This window comes from Lissotriton vulgaris, chromosome 7, assembly GCF_964263255.1.
Source record: "Lissotriton vulgaris chromosome 7, aLisVul1.2, whole genome shotgun sequence".
Taxonomy (NCBI): domain Eukaryota; kingdom Metazoa; phylum Chordata; class Amphibia; order Caudata; family Salamandridae; genus Lissotriton; species Lissotriton vulgaris.
In genome coordinates this window covers 600,909,290-600,931,730 of record NC_141695.1, presented here as the reverse complement: position 1 = coordinate 600,931,730, position 22,441 = coordinate 600,909,290, and the positions used below count along the sequence as shown (strand labels likewise).

Here is a 22,441-nt window from a genome sequence, read left to right as displayed (position 1 = left end):
CTGAAAAACTTAACAAAGAAAAAAATGTGGTAATCAGGAGTAGTGACAAAGGGGGAAATGTGGTCCTCATGACTAAAACAAACTATGATAAAGAGGCCTATAGTCAACTTAATGACTGTGATTGCTATGAAAAAATCAACAACCGTGAGCTCCTGACCATCAAGCAAGAATATCATCGAAAGCTATGTAAGTGGCGGTCAGCCAAACTCATTACTGACAATGAATTTGATTACCTGAAGGTTGAACACCCTGTAACACCGATTTTGTATTTTTTACCCAAAATACATAAAGACCCCATCCATCCACCGGGAAGGCCAATAATATCAGCAAGGGGGAGCCTTCTTGAACATACCTCAATTTATATAGATCATTTTATACAAGGTTATGTTCAGCAATTGGGGTCCTATATACGTGACACAGGGGATTTCCTAGTAAAAATCAAGGATGTACAGATTCAGGAAGGGGATTGGCTGATAGCCCTAGATGTAACAGCTCTATATACCAGTATATCACATAGTGATGGTCTTGATGCAATACGGTATTATCTATCGAGAAGGGAACCAGGCAATGAAAAACACACTAAAATGCTGTTAGACATGTTGGATTTCTGTCTCTCAAACAATGTGTTTTTGTTCAATTTACAGTTGTACCACCAAAAACAGGGGGTGGCAATGGGGGCCAGTTTCTCTCCAAGTTACGCATGTCTGCACATGGGGGCTTGGGAGGAACTGGTCCTGGGGCTTGGTTTTCAGCACATCATCAAGAGTAATCTAGTAGCATGGTTCCGCTTCATTGACGACCTGTTCGTCATATGGAGAGGAAGTCAGGAAGAGGCCCTCAAATTCATTGAAGACATCAATGATAACCCCCTTAACCTCAGATTTACTGCGACACTCAGTCAGGAAGCAGTTACCTTTTTAGATGCTGAACTCTACACCAAAGGGTGTCGTTTGGAATCTAGGGTTTACAGAAAAAAGACAGCAGGCAACAGCATTTTACATGCTGCTAGCGCGCACCCGGTCCATCTCATTTCCAGTATCCCATACGGGGAAATGCTGCGGCTAAGACGCATATGCAGCAACCCCGTGGAACTGGAACAGGCACAAAAGGAAAGCAGGGAGAGATTCCTTGAAAGAGGATACTCCGTAAAAGTGATAGACAGAGCTGTGCAAAAATCCTTACTAATGAGTAGAGAGGAGCTCCTAATCAGGAAAGCGGATAGGGAGCCGCACAGTCAAGGCACTTCTAAACCAGACATAGTTGAGCCTGAATGCTTCAGATTAATAACAGGATTCACTAGACAACACCAGCAAATAAGGAAAATAGTGAATAAACATTGGCCCATTGTGCTGAGGGATAATGTTATAGGCAAGAGCCTACCAAAGACTATTTCTTTGACCTACAGCAAAGCCCCCTCTCTAAGGGACCACATAGTTAAAACCAACCCGGATCCCTTTACAAGAACAGAGTGGTGGCAAAGGAATAAGGGGTTCTATAACTGTAAAATCTGTAAAGCGTGTACTCATGGTGTAAACACCAAAACTTACAGGGATGGATTCACAGGAAAGGAACATCTAATAACCCAAGTACTTACATGCAAGACAGAATACGCTATATATGTTTTGCGTTGTCCTTGTGGCTTGCAGTATGTGGGCAGCACCAGGTATGCTGTCCATAAACGCATTTTGCAACATCTGCGAGCAATTACGAATATGGACAGCACATATCCTGTTGCACGTCATTTCAAGGACCACCACCAAAGTAACAACAGTGGTCTCAAATACTGGGTTATTGATTCTGTCATCAATACCAAAAGAGGCGGAGACAGGGAGACCAGACTTAGAAAGCTGGAGACGAAATACATCCTCCTGCTAAATACTAAGGCGCCCCATGGGTTGAATGTGACTGAAGATCTCCACACGTGCTTGCTCTAGAAGACTCAATGCATTAGGAATGTGTGCTCTCCCCCACGTGGATAATGTCCACGGCACTCACCCGGCTGGGAGATGGCGGGGACAGATCCCGTGGGGGCTGCGAGCAGCCACAGTCCTTAATAACCATCACTGAAAGAAATAATGCTGCTATGAGAATACAATGCTTGTTTAGTTATTATTATTTTTCACTGTGCACGTTTTTTGCAACCAGGTTAGGAACCATTGAATTATAATGAATTGTAAAGGTTTTTTAACATTAGGTTGTCTGTTTATTTGTACTTTTGGATTAATTTGGTTTTTGGGTTTCAGGCCCTTTGTGGACCTGGTTTATTTGTTTTAACTCGTTCCAGCACATGAACTTTTTTTTAAACATAGGAATTTTGGCACTCACACAGGAAGTTTCAACACGGATTTGTATGACTTTTGTGAATGAAGACTTATCCGTTTAGAATTAGAAGCCTTAATAAAACATTATGTAAGGGGCATTACAAGAAAAGATATAACAACTTATCCCCTTATGAATAATCGATATATTTGCAAACAAACACTGTATATGAGTGAAATGGATTAGTACCTTGGTATACTGTATTATACGTATTTGCACTATGCTAATTTTGCACATATTGACGCACTTTTTTTAAGCACTATTTGCACTTTAAAAAGTAAGCACGTAGCACTTTATATGGATTTAACCATCATACCGAGGTTCCTGAATTAAGAAGCGAAATCAAAGACTATGCTTGCAAATATGGAAATATAATGATTAGGGGTTTCATAAATTTATTTGTCAATATGGCTTTTAAAAACGGGTTTGAGTAATAGATTTGTGTATTTTACAATAATACCCTTTTAGTCATTCTTGTTATTTAATCTGCTAAAAACTGTGTTAATACGATTTGGTTACAAATGTATTTTACATTTATTAAGAAACTCAAAATACAATACGATGTTGAGTGCATTACAAAGCATGTTTTCTATGTTTATTAGTGAGTTTGCACAGGTGACTTTAGTTAACCACTCGCTTTCACTTTAAAAGGTGTACCCAGCTAAGAAAACGCTGTCATGTGATCAAGGCTCCGTTGAGCCGAAACGTCGGTGACTCTTTCTGCGAAATAAATCTTTTATACACCTCGAGGTCCGTGTCCGGAGTCTGCTTGCTGTGTTGGGCGAGCACGCGAGCTGGGAGACAGACGGTGTACAGGATATATATATATATATATATATATATATATATATATATATATATATATATATATATATTTATATATATTTATATATATATTTTTAAGAATAAAGTACTTTTACAAAGTATATGACTTCACCACAAATGCATTTGCGTTGTAATTGCATGCGGAGTGAAGTCATATGCGTTGTAAAAATTTGCGGAATTATGGCTTGAGGAGTAATGGTTTTTGCGGACTTAAAAATGCGGAGTCATGGTATGCGGGATTTTTTTTTGCGGAATGGAAAGATATATTCGTCACTGACGTCTGAAGTTGTCTTGTGGCTTTCCGTTAGAAGGAGCCCGCCTTCAGGCTGTCTGCTACAGGTAGGGTAGATTAGACGTCCGAAACTGTTGCTGACCTACTTATGGGCGCTATCCCTATTGTTAGTAAGGTTGGTAACTGTAGGACTGAAAGGAAGGTTCTTGTTGGTACTGACCCCTTCCTCTACCTCATCGGAAAGACTGAAAATGTTGCTGTTGGAGGGTTCCAAGGGACCGCGCTATCTCCGTATTGCCCCTTTATACCCTGTAGGGCATCGTCAATATGCTTGCTGAAGAGATTTTCTATGTCAAACGGTATGTCTACGATCTTTGCCAGAATCTCTGGGCAGAAAGTGGTAGCCTTTAGCCAACCCTGCCTGCACAGGGCAATTGCTCCTGCAATTTGTCTGAATGCCACTGAAGAGATATCCATTGCCATGTCGATCATCTCTGATGCTATTCTAGCACCCTCTTGCAGAATCTGAGTAGCCTCTTCTTTTTTATTATCACAGAGATATTCCAGGAAGGGTGCCAAGTCGGACCACATCTGGCGGTCATAATGTCGCCATCACTGCAAATCGTATGCCTGTACCGTCCATCCTTCTACCATCCCTATTGGGAGGAGCTGAGCACAGGGCTGCAGGGTTTCTGGAGAGCCTTTGGGCTGCTTGCATGACCTGGCCTTGGATGCCCAACAAGACATGCTGCAGAAGACTCTGGGGCTTTATATTTTTGTCCATCCTCTGGATCGCCGCAGGTACTGGAGCTGGAGTTTTCATAACCAATGGGATGGCCCTTATAGACTTCGAGTTGATCTTTAAAATTATAAAGAACACATTCCACTTGCTTCACTGGGAGAGGCAGGTCAAATCTTTTTGAGGCTCGTTCCAACAGTTTGTTGAAACCCCTTCTAAAATCCGAAGAGGAGTCAGCTGGGGAAGGTGATGGAGATGGTGAGGATGGTGAGGATGGTGCAACATAATCATCCCATTCTGCACACCCAGGAATTAAATCATGCACCAACTCTCCTTCCTCTGATTGGTTCTCCAAATCACTCTCAATATAATCATCTCTAATGGTTATTACCCTAGGGACTACGACTCCCTGTTGTGCCAGGGGAGGCTCCACAACTTCAGGAGGCAGTGTACTCTGTTGTCCTTCTTATTGGGTCGGAGTGTGAGGTACAGGAGAATGAGCTTCTGGAAATCTTTTATAGTAGTCTTCCAACATAACATTGAGCTCTTGGAGGTGGGCAATCCTTAAAGGAGAAATCAGCCTCCATATAGTCTGAGGTTTCACTCTGGTACCCATCCTCGTTATCAGTATCCTGGCTTTTATTTTATGCTGTGAGGGGCTCTAAGCAGGTCCAAACGAACCCTCTTCCACTGATTCTTCCATTTCCATTTGATGTGATCGAGGAAATGGGGAGATTTTACTCAAGGATGCCAGTTTTGACGCCATTCGCCTTGATTCTGTTGTCAGGGTGTCCTTTTTCTGGTCCGTCAACGAGGTCTTTGACTGCAGAATGTGTTTAATCAGTATTGTCGTCAACAATCACTGCATTCTAAGAGACTTAAACACTGTTGTTGACTGAACTGTCGTTGGTGAGGCCATCAGTGAGGTCGGCGATGTCATCGGGACCCGCTTCGATGATGTTGTTGTCTATGCGCCCGTCGACGATGACGTAGACGAAGTTATCATTGCCACTCCTCTCGTCGACGACGCCCTTGTCGTCACCTTCGTCGTGGGCTCCGTCAGTGCAGAACTGACTGCCGTCATTGCCAGCAAGGAAGATTTCGCTGCTCTCGTTGACGTGGCTGTCGTCGACAGGCACGTCGACGGAGTCTTTTTTGCCTGAGCAGGTTTTTGATGAGTATGAGGCAATGATGAAGAACTTCAAGCCTTCTTATGAGAAGAGCTTGTAGAGGGTTTAGAAGTGGCAACTTTTTCAGTAGTTTTACTGACTCTTGCTTTCTTGGGATCCGCCTTAGATGAGGAGGAAGGCTCATGTTTCCTTTTACACTCAGGAGTCGAGTGACCATCTTCAATATCTGACCCAGACTCAGATATGAACTTCCTCTTCTGCAACCACAACAGTAATCTTGCCTCTCTGTCTTTTGATGTTTTAGCAGAGAAAGTTCTGCAGTATTTACAATCCCTTGGTACATGGTTGGGGTGTAAATAGTAAAGGCAGTCCTTATGAGGATCCTCATAAAGTAGTCTTGCCTTCCCACAAGACCTGCAAGGTCTAAATAATCTTTTCTTAGATCCTTCAGACATTTGAACAAACAAACAAGAATGAGGCCAAGCACAATACCATTTCTTTTCCAGAGAATTCTGAACAAGAAAAATCAAGGTCAAAAGTTCACCAGAGGAAGAACACTGTGCAGACCTCAGAGACTTCTCACACTACGTGAGGATGGAAATCTGAGGTATGGTGGCTCTGCAGAAGCTTCCGGTCTCAGGGCTGGTGCCTCATTGGTTGAAAGTTGGTCCTAATAAAGAGGACAATGATTTAACAAAAGTTCTATTCCTTTTGCATTGATTTCTATGTACTTCTTCTTATACTGCGATTTAAAGATACCATGAGACTCCCACCATGATGATGGAGAAGATTCAAGCATGTGGAATCTATGAAAGATTCAATACTGGAGAATTCTGATGATTTCATATTTTGATTTTGTGTAGGGGGCACATTTTTACTTGTTTTCCCAGGCACCAGGAAGGCCAGAAAATACAGTGAACTTTATTCCCTGGTCATTGATACAGATATTACTCCATCATCGAGAAGGAAGCCCTAGCTGCCGAATGGGTAATGGAATACTTTAGAATATATGTATGAGAGTGAATGTGACCCTACAAGGGTATGGGGAGGTGATTATAAGCTGTTGCTTATAGTTTTCATCCTGCTGGAACATGTTTCGGTGTGACTAGCTAGTTTGCCGGCTAGGTTACAAAGTTTCAAACACAAATTGGAATGCATACCAAGCTGGAACAATAAGCATGTGGATTGCTATTCTTGATTACCCGTGACCATTTTAAAGATATTGAAAATGTAGACTGAGGAAATAATTGCAAATGTGAAGAAAGTGGTGTGTGAGGGCAAGGGGTCCATTTCACACGAAGAATGGATAGCTGTTCAAGCTGGAGATAAAGGGCCATATGTATTAAACTCAGAATTTGCGATTCTCAAAATGCGATTTTTTGCCAATCGCATTTTGAGAATCGCAAAACGTTGCTAGCAGTTAGCGATTCCCAAAAATTCGCAGATTTTTATGCGAATACCAAATTTGCGATTCCTTAATTGCAAAATCGCAATTAAGTATCGCAAATCGGAAATTCAGGTGCAGCTTGAGGACATCACAACCAGGAAGTGTTACTACCCATGCTGCACCTGAGTTTCTGAAGCAGAGTGAGAGGCTGGAAGGGGGGCTGAGGCACCAGTGCACTGCTACAGATACAGGAGAAATGGCCACACAGGATAAGCAGCAGGGGGAAACAACCAGGAAGAGAAAACAGAAGTTTTCTGAAAGGGAGCAGGAGGTGCTCATCCAGGAGATAGTGGTGAGCCACGAGCTGCTATTTCGAAAAAATCCCTGCATGTGCCAGAGACACGCAGAATCTGGGCTGACATCCAGGAAAAGGTCAACTCCATTGATGTTACCCACCGTAGCGTAGAAGACCTGCGAAAACGCTGGTACGACATGCGCCAGCGGTTTAAAGAGAAGGTTGCTGCCAGGCTGGAGGAGGCAAGAAAGACCGTCCACTGCCACTGATTCAACGCCACTCAAGGAACTGGCCAAGGGGGCACCTGCTGCCGGAGAGTGTGAGTGGCATGGCAGACCTTGACAGCTCCAAACCCTCAGACCAGGTAAGAAGCATGCCATCACACTTCTGATACCACCCTACTTCACCCACACACCCACGAGAGACCCAGGCACCCAACAGAAATGCAAGTCCAGTGCATGCACACAAGCACACACATCAATGCATTATGGTAGATGTAGTCACATGCAACAAACAGTGGAGCAGTGACAACCAGCAAGGGTTAATCAGTATGTGTGTATCAAGAAAGGCAACATACAGACAGTTAGGACCCATGTAACTCCAAACAGTGTAATTTATTGCATGACAAAAGCAAGGCAGGACACCAAATTAATGTGTGCATTTATGTACACAGCACACCCAGAAACACAGGAACTTATGGCAGAAGGGGAGGACGAATCCCACAGGGCTGAAGTGTCAGGGCAAGAGGAGGACCAGGAAGGCAGCCCAGTGATCCCAGAGAAACCCCCATGGCGCATCGCAGTAGCACCATTGCCACCACTGGAGTCAGAAGTGCTCAACACAGATGAGGATGGAGAGCAAGGCCAGGGCCAGTCTGACCCACACACAGAGCACAGTCCCCTGCATGTCCCATTCCAGCTATTACAACCAGGCACAGGGCACGTCCGTCGACAAGCACAGCTGCTGCAGGAGAGGACACGGTCTTCCGAGGGCTTGAGGGCCACATGCTGGAGGTACAGCGCCTACAGGCAAAGACAATAAAATACATTCAGCGGCAAATGAGGGTGGGCTTCATGGGCCTGACGGTTGCCCTGGAGGCACTGTGTGCTGAGCTGCAAGAAGACCGTGCAGCCAGGCGCAGGGAGAGACAGCGCCTCCACACACGCCTGGACTTATATACAAGGGTTGTTAACCGGCTGTCCTCTGCACCTCAGTGCTGTCACGTTGCTGCATCAGCATGCAGCTTGAGATGGCACACTGCATCAAGGATGTGGGCAGGGGTCTTGTACAAGTTACATGTGCGGTGGACCAGCTGTGGGCAGGAGCCATTGCTGGCACAGGAGCCCTCAGCTCACTGGAGGAGGATGAGTAATCAAGCCTCAGTAGCATCACTCCACCCCTCCCACAGGACAGGCGCCGTAGTGTGCGTCAGGGTAGGGCTGGCGATGCTTCAGTAGAGGGCACTGTGCACTCTGAGCGAGGGGCTACAAGCTGTCAGCGCCGACGTTGAGGTGCCCTGACTAACACATGGCAATAGATGAGTCAACCCATTGCACACAGACCCATGTTAAATATGATTATTTTTCACTATGTGTTCAACATGTGCGAGACATTTAAAAGGATATTGTGTGCAACACAGGCTGTGTGATGTGAACTTACCTGTATGTAAGAAAATTAAAATACAGTCTTGCAACAATCGGTAGCATTGTGTCATCATTTCTCACCTAGAAATAGTTCTGTGTGATTTCATTTCGCCTCTAGTGCCCGGAAGCCGCGCCAATGACACCAGCTGGCCTGCATCTTGGAGCTGGCCCCTCCTCATCAGATGTTTCAGAATCAGTGAGCTTCACTGGGGTGCCTTTCCTGGTGGCACACGCAACCACGATCTTGCAACCGGTCTCGGGCTGTACTGCAGTGTCCCTCCATTCTTGTGTAGGCAGCGGAAACGGCTCTTGAGTATCCCAAAGGTCCTCTCAATGTTACAGCGGTTGGCTGTGTGGGCACTGTTGTACTTCCTCTCCCCAGCGGTGGCAGGATTCAGGTACGGGGTCAGTATGTAGTCACGGCAGCATACGCACTGTCACCTGTAGGGTGTGAAGAATCAGGTTAAACACTGTCCTGCCGCTGCTGCCCTTCACTGGTGTGTCCTAGTTAGCAATGTGTTTACCTAGTAAGTAGCCAGGAGCAAATTCACCATTTGTGAGTCGTCAGTGAATCCCACAGTGGCGAAAGATGAATGAGTCGTGGGTGCTGCCTGGGTATTTTAGTATGATGTCAGTGATAATATGCTTGGCATTGCACACTACCTGTATGTTCAGGGAATGGTAGGACTTGCGATTCCTGAACACATACTCGTTCTGAGAGGGGTGGATATAGCGACATAGGTCCCATCTATGCAGCCAATGTTGTGGGGGAATTGTGCAATGTGATAGAACTCCTTCTTGGTTTGGTCTAGTGCCTGTTGTGTGCTGGCGAATTGGATGTGATGATGCAGCCTCTGTACCATTGCATCAAGGAACTTGTGGAAGAAGCACGACAGCACACTCTGTGAGACCCCTCCTGCTGTGGCTATCAACCCCTGGAAACTCCTTGATGCCAGTAGGTGCAGTGTAAATGCCTATGTCGCTATTTCTGATAGAGACAATATTTTGTCAAAACATCCGGATAAGACAGTATGTTTTGTTGATTTAAATCTTTATTCTTTATGTTCTTTTTAAATTTCAGTTAATCACTTCTATTTGGGTGATATTACTTGTTTGTACTAATTTTAAAATCTGATATAAACAACAAAATTTGATTTGTATCAAAATCCACAACCAGTATTTACAAACATTTACATTTTAGTGACCATTCAATCCACATTCATTCGTGACTCAAACCAATACACACAACCACAACAAAACAAAAATAATTCACAAAAAGTTGGAATTGCAATATTCACAACAGCAAGCCAATATTTTTCAGCACAAATATATATATACAGTTTATATTTCCCTTAATTCTTGATTTATTGAATTTGGCTTGAAAATGAAACAGGTCTACGCGTTTCGAACTCTCGTAATTTCGGAGTTCTCATCAGGACCAATATCTGCCTCGTGCTCAACAAAGCATAGTTGGAGTTGTTCTTGGAATTCACGTTTGTGAATTTCTCTAATCAGTTATATATATGCCTGGCTCGCCATTTCTCTAAGGGCGGATCAGGCACGTTGTATCGTCTGTTCTCGGTTTTCTTAAATTGCGTTTTGTTTAGAGCGGTGTCCTCGTCTCTCGGCGTCCGAATGCTCGTTTAATTGCATTCACTTCCTGGTCCTGGAAGTGAATGCAATTAAATACAATCTTTAACTGTTAAATGTATTAAGAACATTTTTTGTGGCCAAAGATGTATGAGGAGGTTATTCAATGGGTGTATTCTTGTGCTGTGTGTGAAGAGGGGTAAAAAGAGGTTGCAAGTTGGTGGTGGAAGCATGCAACTCATTCCAGACCCTACTGAGACCTGGGTGAGAATGTGCCTGGATTTTATGGTGCTGTTGAATTGCTTACCATATAACTTGAGATTTGCAGTGATCATGGTGGATGTGCACACAAGATGGACAGAGGTTGAATCTGTCAGTGAAGTAAGCTTAACCATGATCATTAGTTTACTCATAAAAGGTTCTGCAAAGGAGGGTGTACCAACCTATTTAGTGACTGATAACGGCTTACAGTGGATCTTGGATGAAATGACATTTTTGCTAATTCAAAAAGGAGTGAACATTGTAAAACATCTGTATATAATCCTCAGTCTAACGGCATTGTAGGAAATGCAAATCGGTTGGTCAAAGACATAATTAATTTGGATCTAAAGAAGTTGAATGTGGAAAGAGCTGGTTGGAAGTGGTATGGGTGCACCATACATATGTAAATGGTGGGACAGGTCCTACAGCATTTTATTTTGATGCATTGAGAAGAAGGCAAAACTAAATTGGTAACCGGATGAACAAAGGGTTTGTTTATGAATCCATAAAATACGTGTGAGAGTAAAGAAGATAGGCGGGTAGAGGTAGGAGACCTGAACATGACGGACCTGTTATTTATTTTTTAATTCAGAGCGCCATTCCGAGTCATTAATGTCAAAGGAAATGATGACATACTCTCAAATGGTCAGAGGTGAATAGGAAACGTGTTGCACAGTAGCAAAAGAAAACTGAGTGTTTTGAGGACAAAAGGGTGGACGAGGATAAAAAGGTGAATGGGGATAATGGATGTAGTGGGGAGATACTGATTAGTAAAGCGGAATATTTGGAGGGTTCAAGAAGAGCAAGTGATTCAGATGGAGCTAGTAATATGGGTGGTCTGCGTTGTGGTTCACATGGTGAAAGGCATGGAAGAACAGGTAAAGTTACTCCACTAAGTGTTAAAAAGATGCCTGTTTAGTTAACTGATTTCGTCTGGTGTTAACCTTAGTTTATAATCATCATAAATGGTTAAACATTTAAGGTTTAGGTTTACGATCTATCTTGGTGTTCATGTTTTTGAATCTTAAATCTAGGTTTTCCGGTTTTTAGTTAAAACCGATAATACACTACTAAAGGGAATATTTGTTTTTCATTAGAAACTGGATACCACCAGATTTTGCTGCACTTTGACTGCTTTAGGTCCCTCTGGTGCCAAAGCAAAATAGGTTTAGCCTCACACTCTAAGCATTGTCTGTGATAGATGCTCCTGCAATAATCTGGCCATGGTAAACCAATGAATATGCCCTTTAACTCACCCTCAAGGTCCCTTGACACCTTAGACTTTCTGGACCTACTTCCAGTCCCGTTTAGGGAAGTAGGATTGCTCACCTCATACATCTCACTCTTTACTGCACATTACTGTATAGGGCTAGCAGGTTTGCAGCTGAACTAGGAGCAGGGCCTCAGTCTAGGGCAAGAAGCGCCACCTTCATATCATCCTCCTTCACTGAGAGCCGGGTGAAGTTATGCTTTCTGAAAGCTCAGGTATCATTGTGGCAGCAAAGGTATCATGATTTAAGTTCTGCACCCAGCACTCCTTTCTTTATTTTACATTGTGATCATCTTAAAAGCCTGAGCTGCATCCCCTCATACTGAAAAGGGACCATATCCTGAACATTTACACCAACCATGTAGAGGCCCAACAGAGGTCCATGCGCCGGTTTAGCTAAACTATGTTGCCTACAGTGCATATATTACCTCAGAAAATCTACAAGTTTGTTGAGAAGCTGCACAGCTCAGACGCCACTAGGTTTCCTAGTATACCCTTCAGGCAGTCCACATTGATAAAAAATGTGCTTGGGTCTTTTCTGAACCTACGTACATGTGTAGAATATCTTCATACCAAAGCCCCAGGATTACTTAGATCAACTTTCAATCCTACTGTCTATGGTGTCAAAACAAGACTAGACTCTTTACAAAATCACCTGTACACGCCACAGGGACCGTATTTAATGGGAACATACTGAGCTGTGCTTGTTCTTCCCCGAAGATGGAAAATGCTCTACAACGGTGTACAGTGAACACTGCACAGAACACAAAGGTAAAGTAAGTGTTTTAGACAACGCTCACGCATACCTGGCAAAAGCACAGCCCCAACGCTGCTTTTAAATGAACAATGCCTCACATGCTTTGAATAAATCTATGCTTAGCAGTCCTCATGCTGACTTCAAATAAACCAAGGTGTAACCATGTGAACGGCACAGGCACACGGCCCAAGGCATCTTGCAGCTCACCGAGATCTTTACTACCTCAGCTGCTTCTTTAAGCAGCGGTAGTGTTTGATGTCACTAAAGTCCCTACAGCTAATATTATGCATATTAATTTCTTAACAACATTCTCCCATGTGACCAGGTAGATCAGGAACAGGCCAAGAACACTCTAATACCACATTTATTAGACCAGTCATTTCTTAGTATCTCAAGAATAATGAGGTACTGTGACACAGTTAGAATAACAGAGCTCCCACTATACATATCTCATGTGCTAAGTAGAAAAACTTGATTCATTCAACCATTGTCATTTATCTGAAGAACAGAGCAGTAGGTAGGTGTGCCAAAAATCACCATGAACCTTTTTTATGTGTCAAAATCAAATCTTAATCAGGCACAAACACAACCCGTCCATGAACATCTTGGAAGCTGGAAACAGGAACTTGCATGTTGGAAAATGAGATAGACAGGTAGGTGAGGGAGATCATGTAAAGCTATGTTTAAGGGCAAATTCAAGGATAAGGTACAGAGGAGGAAATTAGACGTTGGAAAATAGTACAGAAGAATGGACAAGTGAGGGTTAGAAGGAATTTAAATCCAAATTCTTTATAAGCACTGGGAAAACACCATCCCCTTGATGTGCTTTACAGAGCGCAAAAGAATAAACACTGATAACCACAGATTTGTATCTTTTTTAAAAACATTGGAAAAGATCACACCGGAATTCCCAGTAGAAAATGATTGCTGGAAAGCCTGCTTACATCTTATTAAATGAACCATTAAGGCTTATGCCTCATACTTACCAAGATGTGTACCTTTCTGTCAAGTAATCCACGTACAATAAAGTATTCAAATCAAATCAAAACTTTATTCGTATTGATTAATTTAAACCATTACAGCTTATTAAAACGTGCCACGACTATTCAATTCATTTGGTTCAAATATTAGAAGACTTTAGTCTTACTGGAACACCAATATACAGCAGACAGCAGCAAATGTAGATTCTGCTACATCCTTCCTCCTGGCCACTCTACTCTGAGGTTCTACATCCTGTACAAGGATCTAGAACACTCCGAGAAGTGTTAGCATCCCTTGAATGATGCACCAAACCAACATATATAAAGTTATAAAATACAATGTAATATATAAACTTGGCAATACATAACATGCAATAACTTACTAATCCATAACACTTTCTTTATCTTAGGCCAGTACAGTGTTTTTGTTTTTTTTATAAATCTTTTTATTGGATTTTGCACAACTGTGTCTTCAGGAACATAAAGTACTAATTAGAAACGAACCTGTACACTACAGCATTCAACCTGTAAACGGTCAGCCCAAATTACTATCGATGCCCGGGCTGCTGGCGCAAGTCGCCTCTTAGTTCCCATTCTAAGTAGTTACCAAATAAAGAGACGGGCGCTGGGAGCAGGAATCACAAGAACCGGATTTATTACTCATGAGGAGAGCCTGTCATTTCGGACACGAAACACAGTGTCTTTCGGGAGGTGCTCTAACAAGTGAGCTGAGACATCGTCTTTTATACCTTACAAAACACTTGGCATTACAATCATGACATTGTGAAACAAAGAAAAGACATCCCCATAATCCTCGTGTCAATCCTACCCCACATATGTTTACAATAGAGACCCTTGAACTGTCGATAAGAGAAGGGGCAATGACGCAGCTGAGTGTTCCGCTGATTATTAGGATATGTGCGCCTGATCGTATCCCAAGGGGTGGGGAAGCCAGGATCAATAGTGGGTTCTTTGAAGAGGAGTGACTCCATACAATAAGGGGCAATAAACAGTATCTTCCGGCTTAGGCGATGGCCTCGGACATGTGGACAGTCCATCGCGGAGGGAGGGTTCACTAACAGAGGGGTTATTCATGAAAGGAAAGGAGGTGCTGGTCAGGTGCGGCTGTGACTCCCAAGGACGGGGTCTTGCAGAAGAAGGAGGTTTATGACTTGCCCATGTGAAGGAGGAGGGGAGAGCCAGGGTGCGCACAGGGACAGAGTCGCACAGAGAGAGAGAGAGAGAGGTCTTGTGACCTGTACATGAGAGAACGGGGGCAGTCAGATACAGCTGGGGGGGGGTTATGTCAGCTGAGGCGAGGGATGCTTTTTCAAGAGGAAATGGGGGACTTTGCGTGGGTCAAGCAAGAGGATTGCTTTTCATAGCAGGGTCGCGCAGAGGGAGAGGGTTGCATGGTCTATGTATGTGAGGGGGGGGGGGTTCAAATACGCGCAGGAGGGAAGCCGGGGATTCCGATGAGTGGGCAAAAGGCCATGGTGCCTAAAAATGGCTATCAGGTACATGTGAGCACGGGCTTTTACTGGCGGAGTGGTGTGGTTAACGTACAGGGAAGGGAATGGGAAAGGGCAAATGAACGCTGCTTATGTACATCAATTTCGTTATTTTTCCACAAACCTCCGGGTCACATCGTGAAACAATGCACATAATCATACATAAGGTAATTGAGTTCATACAAGGCGACTTATTACATAGTATAGCATTAGGCAGCATCATCTACCGTTGTATGTGTTCTTAAATATTCTGTGAGATATGTCCAGTAGTCTCGGGGCCTTGATCCGGCTGGCAATTTCTCTTCATAGGTGCGCAATGTGTCTTGACAGTATGTCATGTCAGCAAGCCAGTTTTTAATAGACGACACATTTTTACTGTCCCAGCAGATGGATATTCTACGTTTAGCTAGCAATAGTGCCACCATACAAAACTTGCGTTTCAGAGCTCGTACATTCGGTAACAAACCTAGCAAACAACTTTTAATAGTACATGCCACGGGTACTCCCACCATTTCAGCTAATTTTGCAGTGACCTGTTCCCAGTAGTCACGTATTTTTACACAATTCTATGCCAAATGGTGGAAGTCAGCACGGTCATTACCACATCTCGTGCAGTTTGGTTCTGTACGCAAACCATATTTATAGAGCTTCGTGGGTGTGTAGTACGTTTGGTGTAAGTATTTGACAGTAGTCTAAGGTTGCCATTAGGAGTCAGTAATTGGGTTAGCGCGCAGGTTGTGAACCATTCCGTTTATGTTAGTGGATCCTCTAAGAATAAATTCCATCTAGCCATGGCTTTTTGACTGTTGTAGCCTATTTCATCCTGCACCACTTTGTATAGTCTTGACACCAAATGTGTAGTATTAGATGACGTGATCAGGAGTTGTAGTGTTTTTAATTGTTCAGGTTCATTGGGAAAGGTCGGTAACAATTTCTTAATGGCCCCTTTTAATCTATGGTAATTGAATTGGAAGAGTAGTAATTGATTTTGAATGTACGATAGGTCTTGAGTCGTATTAAAAATACCATTAGTGTACAAGTCCCCTATAGTGACCATCCCCACCTGTCGCAGCATCCCCATCCCCACTTCTTCATTCGTAGGCCAGTACAGTGTTGCTATGAAAATACATTTGCATTGCCTGTATTCAGTTTGTAAGAAAATAACGGAGATGAGCTGTAGTTGCAATCTTCTTAGAATGTTTTTACTTTCCAATATGATGACACCTTACCTTCCACTTGTCATGGAGTCTCTCTCCTGCTCAGTTGGGTTGCTGGCTGGCTTGGGAACGGATATTCATCTCCGGTGATATGAGCTACAATATATGTATCTATGATCTGGTGATAGTCTTCTCTACTACAATCCGCATCTGTCACTCTAAGTCCTTCATCGGTGCCGCTTCAACTCTGTCACCATCAGTGGCAATTTCCCTCAGCCACCTGCAGCATCAGTTCTCCTCCACGACAATTGGCACCAGTTTCCAACAGTCACAATCGCACCAGTCAGTTGTCATGTTTGACAGTTTCCCTGGGTCCCCCATTTGTACAGAATTTCCCACTAGAAGAAGTGAAGATCTGGTGAACATACCTCAGTGTCTGTGCAGCTGTAGGAGCTCACTGACCCTACTTTGAAGTCATATGGTCAAATGCCAAATAGCATGGGTGGAGGAACACTGACCATTTCATCAGTGGTAGCTCTTTTTGTTTGCCATGGACGACAGCTCTATTGTTGCCCAGCAGTGCCAGTTTTCCAAAACCACAGCAATATCTTTACATTTTAGAGGTACACGAGTATGTTGTTTGTACACTTAACTATTGAGAGCACTGCTTGTGAACCAGCCCTAAGCCCAGGACAACAGCATCCCCAGCTTTGCACATCTTGACCATTTACCCTTCTAACACTATAATTGCTCATCAAACGGCCCTCAGCCCCTCCTTGCACTGTCCTTTTAAACACATAATATGGCGCCTCACTCAGTACTTCAATTCCCTCTTCCACTACGCCTCAGTGTAGTCTCACCAGGTTTACACCACCGCAAGAAGAGAACACACCCTACCCCATCAATTAACACCTCTCCCACATCTCTGCAAATTAATGACACTTCTGCAAACCAAAAACTGCACTTGTCTCTACACCCTCTAGAACTAAACATCAACTGTTTCACACTGTCCCCCAATTGTTCCTCCCCCCCCCCTTCAGCCCATCTACCCTACCTCATCTCCATTCTTACTTTTGAGATATAGGTTTAGAAAATGTATAATTCTGGTATCCAAATAGGATGAAATGATTATATACTTTCAAACACCAAAGTGGAATGTTGGTATGTAACAGGTAGTTGCCAAGTACCTACTGCCACAGGACCAAAAGAAAGGGCAGAGAATGCTATAAAAAAAACCTGAGAAACCCCTAAAGAGTTGGACAAGCCACTGGAGTAGTGAGAGAAAGGAACTAGAGTGGGCCCAGTGGGTATGTTTAGCCATGGAAAGGGTATGCTTGACAGCTAATCTCAGTTTTACTACCTCACCTAAATAAGCTGGAAATAAACAATTTATTCTAAAGCTTTTGAGGAACACAGTGAGGATTCTCTGGAAAGAGCAGCCGCTTCGCCTTGCGATCAGAATCACTGCCATGCCATTTGTGGTCTGGTTGGAAACTGTGAAACCAGTTGAGACAGTTTTCATTCTGGCCTCTAAATTTGCCACATTTTCTGCTCTTGGGCCGTCACTTTTTTAAACATATATTCGTGCTCCCTTTTTGGCAAGATTGGGAGAACCTAGAAACAATGTCAAAGCTGCTAGAGTAAGTGGGTGGTTGAAAATGGATTGGATATTACCCGTGGGATTGGATCGGCGCCCAGTACATGGTATAATCACTAAAGTACAGTATAGTGGTAATTGTCTCGCATTTGCATCGAGCAGGAGTGTGCTGCAGTCACAGGTCTGCTGTTTTAATAAACTCTCCCTGTGCATCTGTGTCCTGTTCTAACAATTCCTCAGCACTATGAAACAGGCTTAATAGTAGAAAGAGACTAGCAAAATAGGTCTCCCGTGTGGTTTTTATTCACACATTCAGGTCTGTTTATAGGCAGGTGGGTGTATCTGTATCTCTCTAGCTGAATGAATGCTAGTGCAGTGAGTATCCGGAAAAAATGTCTGTCATTCGTGTGGCGCCCTAGTTATCAGATGGAAAGATGGAATACAGCTTAGGCTTTCCATTTTCCGTCTCATTGCTCACCTTATACCAAGGGTTAATGGGTGGCGGTTGGAGAGCTGAGCAGGAGCAGGTGTGGGTCGATGTGTGACTCTCCGACAGCCGCGGTAAGAGCGGTGAGGCAGTGTATTTCAGCAGACGACCACGAGGGAACAATAATTATGTATTTAATGTTCCCTCGTGGTCGTCTGTGCAATTGGAAAGACACATGTGAGTGTAGAAGCCGCCAGCTATAATATAAGCAATTAAAGTAGGTAGCCAATAGAAATAGGAAAGAACAGGGGAAGGCAATGAATATGAGAAGAACAATATAGAACAATAAAACAACAAGGTTCCCTGCCTCGGAACAACTGTAACCAGTTCACAATTGTCTATGTCATTGTCGTAGCACAATTCAGACGTCGCCACAAGTGGTAAAGGAGCTCCACCAGTAAAGATCGGAAGCATTAGTTGGGATGAGTTAGCTGCAGACCAGAATACGAAAATTCCACACATTGACTCAGAAGGGCCATCCATTAAGATAGTATAGCAGTCATATGACAATTAGGAATGTCAGTGATCACTTTCCGCTTCAGTTGCACTATCAAGGTGGTTTAGCTTCCAGAGCAGGTCTGCTCATTCCTACAGATCTCTGCCTCAAAGGGTTTAGTCACAGATCTTCACCGAGCAGAGTGGCATGAGTTCGATACTGCAGCAGACCATTTCGGAGGCGGCAAGGAGGCCAGCTGGTCTGGTGGTGGCATAGGCATGCTCAAGAGAGATCGAGCTTCATCAAGAAAACAACCGTTTAGTATCTCATTTTGCCAAACAAACTGGAGGCGGAATGGGTGGCCCCATTTATATTGGATATTTTTCCCTCAGTAAAAGTCTGTTAAGGGTCGAAGCGCCCTCTGTCAATGCAGAGTTATCGCAGGGAAATCTTGATAGAGCCGCAGACCTTCAAATTCAATCACTGTTTAGCTTGTGCCACATCCATAATGATCTACTTTTGTCTATAATATTGGAGGCAAGTAAGAGTATACTGAGGCTGACTAGGCATATTCGCCGGACGACCAACGTGATGAGTGTGGTCAAGAATGAATTCTTGACCTGCAAGTTCCGGCTCCACATGACGAAAGGATCCTCAAGTTTACCATGGATTACGTTCAGAGGTACTCCTTTGATGTGTATATTTGAGCAACTGGATCTGTTTTCGAGGTCTTCCAGTTGGTAACACAGCTCCTGATTCTAGTCCCGTAGCTTCAAAACATCACAACGATGGCCATCTAACTCCTCCTCCCTGGAATCTTGGCTTTTGTTCAAGTGAATTTACTCATTGGCCCAGATCATCCACATATTGCAAATATCTTTAATCTATGTAGCTATATCTTGTTTAAGAGCTGCAAAGTCATCACGGAGGACCCCAAATAACTGTTCCAAAGAGGACCTCGTTATGGGACTAGCCTCCTCCTTCATGGCACCTTCAGGGGATGGTACCTTCGTTGGCATTTCTGATGCCTAGTCTGTTTTCTTTGTGGAAGTCTTAGTAAAGAGGTCTTCCAAAAGTGTCCCTCTTAACATTACACTGCGAAGACTTATCTGATCAACTACTGTCTGCCTCGAAGATAACACAGCTGCCCCAATTTATTTTCAGTGGATCTGTATGTCAAAGCAAGCTTCTTGTTGATAGTGATTGGTCCCAAGAGCAGGGTCTTAGCAGTTCCATGCAGCATAAGGCTCACAAGGCCGCTAGATAAGGTAGACAAAGGAGGCCACAACAGAGGCCCCAGCTAAGGGTGGTCCAGTAAAAAGCGGCATAAACATCTTGCGTTGGGGCGGGTGTGAGGTGCTGGGTCATGCAATACGGTAATGCCACCAGCTCAAGGATATCTCTCAGTATAATTACACGACGTCTCCTCCGTAGGGTAAGGACTCCTGGCACCAATCACTGGTGGTATAGAGGACCATAAACTGGGTTGAAGGGAGCTGTATACTATATGTCAAAACAGTTATTATGCCAGCACCTCCTCATCTTCACATGCCACCATTGTCTAGATGAATGATGAGATGTTGGAAGACCAAGTGTCGGGACGAGCCAACTCCTACACCAAAGTTCAGCCTCCCCCGGCACACCCCCAGTGTCCTAAGCAATGTCTATCAAGCTGCACCCTGCCAAAGCTGGCCCGCGTCCAGCCAGATGCACCAATGGGGGGAGAGCCGGGGAGACGCAAAGGCGGGCAGCACCTCAGGGAAAGTCACCAGCAATCTTCGGGGTCCCCACTGCACCCGATCCCCAGGCCGCAACAGGCCTCAATCAAGGCCCGCGGACCGGTATGATGGCCGGTATGGGAGGGCCTCAACTCCATAGAAGGTAAGCCCACCGAAGAGGGGCGCTGGCAGGAAATTGCTCGCCCAACTCGGGCCCAATACTAGGAGTGGGCCTACCGTGTTGCAGCTCCGTCAGTGCTTGCGAAGGGAGGCAGTCGTCACCTTGGTCCCAGCCATGCTATTGTCACCGAATCTGGTGGCATTTTCAGGGCATCTCACGCTATCCGCCACTTCAACAGCAGAAGCCTTGTGTAGGAGACAGAGAGAAGGCCAGCCATTGCAACATGGTCCCCAGAGATGACAGCTATCTCCCCTGGCATGTTTCATGCGGCAGAGCTCCAAGAAGTTTGACTTACTCAGCCGCCATCTTGGACACGCCCCCATACGATCATTTTAGATATTTATTTATTGATGCATATTCATATAGCGTGGATATTAGCCAAAGGAACTGGAGCGCCTTACAGGAGAAACATTTTTTGCATGGAAGTTACAGATGCTTTAAGGTAGACAATACAAATAACATTGTTGATCATTATATAAAAGAGAATGTACAATAGCCGTAAGAAGGTTGAGGTAGTATACAGAGTGTACAAAAGGTAAATATGCCTGTAAAAAGGTTGAGATAGTATACATCTTTAAAAATGTTGAGGTAGTATGGGGGTAGGTGGCAAGAGTTGGTGGCAGTGTTGTAGCTAAAATACCGTTGGGAAATTCTGGTTGCACTCCCTGAGAAGGATTGTGCCATCTGTCATGCCCTTTTAAAGGATGGGGATTCAAGGAGCATTGTTTCAACATTTTGTGATGGTCTGGAGCTGCTGGATAGCTTGAGTTTGTCCGCCAGGTAACCAAGAGTGGATGTGTACAGCGCTTTATGGGTGATGCAGGTAATCTTGTTTCAATTCTTGCTTCAATTGACTACCAATGGAAAGTGATCAGCATGCGGGAAATGTGCTCATTTCTTTTGGCCCCGTAGACGAACTGTGCTGTCAAGTGTAGAATTGTTTTCTGGGAGTGAGATGGAGTTTGTTAAGACCATTCAGCAGAGAGAGTTATAATAGTCTATTCTGGAGAGCACCAGTGCATGAGCGAGAGATTTAAGATCTTGCTCTGGAATGTAACATCAGAATCTCCACAGAAGATGTAGTTGATAGCAAGCTTTTTTGGCCATGGTGTTGATTTGAGAATGTAGGTTGAGTCTTTTGTCTAGGATGACTCCCAGACACTTGGCACTGTCAACAATGGTGGGTTTACTGTTGAGGATGTTGTGGGTGTCCGTCCAGGATGGCAGCAGAAGCTTTACGTTGTAGAAGAGATCAGTTTTAGAAGGGGAGATCAGTTTTAGAAGGGGAGATCAGTTTTAGAAGGGGAGATCAGTTTTAGAAGGGTTCAGCTGGAGGCTGTGAGGGGTCATCCAGTGTGAACCGAGTTTAGGGTGGTGGCAAGCAGCGAGATATCGTTTTGTAAGAAGATCTTTACATATAGCTGTGTATCATCTGTGTATTGGTAAGACGGTCTCAGAGTGACCCGATGTACAGGTTGGATAAGGTTGGGGTATTTTCCAGTACTTTGAAAAGCTAGCTGTGAAACACAAAGACTGATGTCTAAAAACTGTGTGCAGGATGCCAAGCATAAGCACCGGAAATGGCCTATGTCTGAAGTCCTCTTCTTGCAACTGTAGTGGACAGCGCTTGTGGCCATAGGTCAGGCTGTATACAGAACCCTGTAGATGTGGCCTGTAGCCATACCGACATGTTTTAGGTGTAGGAAAAGTGGCCAAAGGCTGTGCCAAACCTGCACAGAAGCAGATGCGCTTGGCACAGTGCATGACTAATGGTTAAGTATTTAACCAGAAGCAGAAGTTAGGTTATCAGCATTTTATAGTGAGTTAGCAGAGCAGAGTTGGTAGACGGTATGAAGGTAGCCCCTAATTTAAGTAATTTAATAATTTTGAAGTTTTTATAGCGAAACCACTATTACTGTACTAGTC

General features: G+C 44.0%; 1 protein-coding gene across 1 annotated transcript in view; it reads left to right on the top strand.

The window, feature by feature from the left end:
* The window catches only part of TEN1 (TEN1 subunit of CST complex), a 203,262-nt gene that overhangs the window by 179,385 nt on the left and 1,436 nt on the right, over nucleotides 1-22,441 (top strand). The window lies entirely within an intron of this gene.